Raw genomic sequence first — 5071 nt, 5'->3', positions numbered from 1 at the left:
GTAATACAACGAGCCAGAAGACCGACGTTGATACACGTCGAAGCTGTAGAAGAAGAAGTGGACAGACTTCTGGAGGCCAGGGCCATCCGAGAAGTTCATTACCCGACATGGCTATCCAACACAGTAGTGGTAAAGAAGAAGAACGGTAAATGGCGGGTCTGTGTAGATTTTATGAGCCTAAACAAAGCCTGTCCCAAAGACAGCTTTCCTCTGCCCAAGATTGACCAGTTGGTGGATGCCACATCTGGACATGGAAGAATGAGCTTCCTGGATGCTTATAGGGGGTACCACCAGATAGCCATGTACCCCCCAGACGAAGAGAACACAGCGTTTATCACCCCAAATGGCCTGTACTGTTACAGAGTGATGTCTTTTGGGTTGAAAAACGTAGGAGCAACCTACCAAAGGCTGGTAACCAAAATGTTCAAACACCTGATTGGCCAAACAGTAGAAGTCTACATCGATGACATGGTCGTGAAGACCAAGGAGCCTAAGAGTCATCTTGCCGACCTAAAAGAGGTATTCGAGATCCTCAAAAAATATCGGCTCCGACTCAATGCATGAAAGTGCGCGTTTGGAGTTGGATCTGGTAAATTTCTGGGGTACCTGGTAACAAGGAAGGGCATAGAGGCCAGCCCAGATCAGATCAGATCAAGGCCATCCTAGACCTACAAAGCCCAACATCGGCAAAACAGGTACAAATACTTACTGGAAGGGCCACAACCCTAAACAGGTTCATAAGCCGGAGCTCAAACAAATGTAAACCCTTCTTCAACCTGGTAAAGAAGACCACGGACTTCTTATGGACTGAGGAATGTGAGGCCGCTTTGGCCGACCTAAAGAAATATCTGACCACGGCTCCGGTCCTCTCAACACCTGAACCTGGAGAAGAGCTGTTTTTATACTTAGCTGTGTCAGAACACGCAGTAAGTGCAGTGCTAATCCGAGAAGAACAAGGAGAACAAAAGGTTGTTTATTATGTAAGTAAAACCTTGGCCGACGCAGAAACAAGGTATCTACCACTAGAGAAATTAATGCTGGCCTTAGTAATGGCCTTAAAAAAATTGAACCATTACTTTCAGGCACACAAGATTGTGGTACTCACAGAGCACCCACTGAAGTCCCTGTTGCAACAAGGAGACTTAACAGGAAGAATAGCAAGATGGGCAGTTGCCTTGGGCCAGTATGACCTGGAGTTTAGGCCCAGAACAGCAATAAAGGGCCAAGTTTTGGCCGACTTCGTGGCAGAATTCACGCTTGAAACCATCGAACATCGGGCTCCGTTGAGCCAGGATGAGCATTGTCCCAGCAAACAAGGAGAATCCCAGCCTAAGGGAAAAGAGCAAATGAAGGAAAAACTCAGACCCTGCAGCATCTACATCGGCGACTCATTCAGACTGTTTGTCGATGAAAGTTCGAACCGACAAGGAGCGGAGGCAGGAGTACTGCTGATATCTCCAGATGGAGAAATAATAGAACAGTCCATCCGTTTGGGGTTCAAGGCCTCAAACAATGAAGCAGAATACGAGCATTAATTGCAGGACTAAAACTGGCAGTAGCAGCAGAAGCAGATGAGGTAATAGTTTTTTGTGATTCACAACTTATTGTTAATCAGTCAACAGGAGAATTTGCAGCTAAAGACGAAAGGATGTCGGCACATGCAAAAGAGGTCATCAGATTGGCAGCCCTATTTCAGAACTGCCGACTACTCCAAGTTAGCCGATATGACAACACCCACGCCGACGCGTTGGCTAACCTGGCAAGTTCAATGCAGACTGGAAAAACAAGGACAATTATGATCGACTATATATTGGGCCCGAGCGTAGAACCACAGAGCACAGAACAGGAAACAATGTGTGTGGACATGGGGCCAACCTGGATGGATGCAATTGTTGCATTCCTGAAAGAAGAAAAGCTGCCAGAAGATCGTAAGGAGGCATACAAAGTCAGATTGAAATCAGTAAGATTCTGTCTGACAACAGATGGACACCTCTACAGAAGGTCCTTCACTGGACCCCTTTTAAGGTGCGTACACCCTTTGCAGGTTGAAGATTTCCTATATGAAATTCATGAAGGAATTTGTGGAAGCCATGCTGGGGGCAGATCATTAGCCCACAGGGCCATTACCCAGGGGTATTGGTGGCCCTACATGCAAAAGGATGCTGAAGCCTACGTGAAGAAGTGTGAACAATGCCAAAAGTTTGCACCTTTGATACATCAGCCAGCTGCTGACCTAAACCCAGTATCCAGCCCTTGGCCGTTTGCCCAATGCGGCATGGATCTTGTTGGGCAACTTCCCCAGGCAACTGCGCAGAGAAAATACTTGCTGGTGGCAACAGATTACTTTACGAAGTGGATAGAGGCAGAACGTCTTGCCAAAATCCGAAATGTGGACGTCAAGAACTTTATATGGAGAAACATCATCACCAGATTTGGCATTCCAAGAGCAATAGTTGCCGACAACGGAACGCAGTTTGACAGCAAACTCATCAAGAACTTTTGCGCGAAATTCAAGGTAAAAAATTACTTTTCAACACCAAGTTTTTTCCAAAGTAATGGGCAAGCAGAAGCATCCAACAAAGTAATTTTGGATGGGATAAAGAAGAGGCTGCAGGCAGCAAAAGGAAAGTGGGTAGACGAATTGCCCAACGTGCTTTGGGCATATCGGACTACGCCGAGAAGATTAACAGGGGAATCCCCCTTTGCCATGGCTTATGGCACAGAAGCAGTCATTCCACTGGAAGTCAGCATCCTAGGGATCCGAACCCAGGGAGTTAAGAATGGGACAAATGACATACTCTTAGCCCGAGATCTGGATCTTTTGGAAGAACGAAGAGAGAAAGCTGCAATTTAGCTTGCAGTATACCAGCAACAGCTTGCCAGAGCTTACAACAAGAAGGTCAATCCAAGAGATTTTCAAGTCGGCGACCTAGTCCTGAGAAAAGTCGTCGGCAACAAGAAGGATCCCAGAGAGGGCAAGCTTGGCCCAAACTGGGAAGGACCCTACAGAATTACTTCGGTATTAGGCAATGGAGCTTATCGGCTTGAAGATAACGAGCGCAAAGCACTGCCAAGACCTTGGAACACTTGTAATTTGAAATTCTTCTATCATTAGATGTACATTATTTTTGGCCGAGGTCATCAATAAAATCTTTTCCCTTTTCTTTAAACACATATGATTGATAAAGTTACATATTGGTGTTTTTGGAGACATGAATAATGAGAACCCAAGTAGAACTCAGGTTCACATTGGGGGCAGAGAGAAGACAGAGACACTTAATTCACTTGTTGAAATTTGTAGCAATTTACAAGTTGAAGTTAAGCTGAGATGGTTCCTTATCTTCACTTGTTGAAATTTGTAGCAATTTACAAGTTGAAGTTAAGCCGAGATGGTTCCTTATCTTCACTTGTTGAAATTTGTAGCAATTTACAAGTTGAAGTTAAGCCGAGATGGTTCCTTATCTTCACTTGTTGAAATTTGTAGCAATTTACAAGTTGAAGTTAAGCCAAGATTACTGTTTCTCTTCGCTTGTTTAAATTCATAGCAATTTACGAATTGAAGCAAAGCCGAGGTTATTGCTAAACACTTGTAGCAATCTACAAGTTGGTTAAACCAAAGAAAATGCTTAACACTCGTTGAAATTTGTAGCAATTTACAAGATAACGTTAAGCCGACGTATGATCATCTGTTGAAATTTGCAGCAATTTACAGGCTGAGGAAAAAGCTAAGTATGTTGTTTAAACACTCATTGAAACTTGAGAAAAAGTTTGCAAAGTTAACATTGAGTAGTATATGTTTCACACTTGTTAGAATTTATGAAAAGTTTGCAAGTCAGTATCTTGCCGAAGTAAAAGTTTTGTAGCTATTATACCCGAGGTATGTAACCCCGAGAAGATTGCACAAAGGAGGCAAAGTACGAAAGGCATACAAAACAATTCTAAGTATAGAATCATACAGAGGCAGTCAAAGAAAAGGCAAAAAAAAAAATGCAGTCATTCAAAGAAAGATAGTTATGTTAAAATATCCAACACAAACAGAAGGCACATCGGCCGTACAGAGAAGCTTCTACTGAAATAAAAAAGTACAAAAGACAAGAAAAGAGGGACATCAAAGTTATGATTCTTCAACTTCAGGCGCAATTTCAGACTGGACCTCGGCCGATTCTTGAAGAACTACCTCGGCTGATTCCTGGAGAGATACTTCGACAATATTTCCCACCTCGATTTCGGCGTCAATCTGCGCAAGGGTTTCATCAAGACTTTTTTCGGCTGGAGAAACGTCAGATGAGGCCTGTTCAGGAGTAGTTTCCTTGGCAACTGCATCACCATCATCATCTTGAGTCAGGTCCAAGACCTGCTCATTCAGAGAATGAGACTTAGGCCCACAGCGTCCTTGGATTTCCTTACTAAAGCCTCATCCTCACTTTCCTCCTCATCTTCAGACTCAGATTCAGATTCTTCTTCAGCTTGACTTGGAAGTGGAGGAGGAGGAGGGAATGGGAGAGGAATAGCTTCGGCCTTGCGCAGAGGTGAATCTTTAGGAATATTGAGCTTTTTGGCCAAGGACATCCAACTAAGGGAAAAGCCCCTGTTGCATGCCTGCCTAACTTGTAATTTGTATTCCTCTGTAACATCGGCCATTCCTTGGGCATAGGCTTTTTCGTCGGCCGCTTTGATTTCAGCATCTTTAGTAGCCAAGGCCTCCTAAAGTTCCTTTTCGGCTTGGGCCTTTTTGTCCTCGACTTCTCTCTTCTCGGCCTCGGTAACTTTCTTGATGGCCTCAGCAGATTCGGCCTTTTCTTCGGCAAGGGTTTGGGCTTTGGTGGCAGCCTCAGCCTGGTCTTCCAGTTTTTTCATTTTTAATTGAAGAGTTTTGTTCTCCTTTTTAAGGGCAGAAACCTCCCTCTTCATGTCGACCAACTTTGCCCTGTTTTTAAAAGCTTGCATAGAGAAAGAGTGGGCATGTTGAATGGCCTGCAAGAGCACAGGGCAAAAATTATTACAAAATTTTACAAAGTAAAAGAGAAGACAAGTTTCCATGTAAAGACACTTACTTGGACAGAACGTTGGA

Source organism: Camellia sinensis, chromosome 10 (genome assembly GCF_055761805.1).
Source record: "Camellia sinensis isolate YWXY chromosome 10, ASM5576180v1, whole genome shotgun sequence".
In the NCBI taxonomy this organism is placed as follows: Eukaryota; Viridiplantae; Streptophyta; class Magnoliopsida; order Ericales; family Theaceae; genus Camellia; species Camellia sinensis.
The sequence above is the reverse complement of the archived record's forward strand: the minus strand, read 5'-3'. Positions refer to the sequence as shown.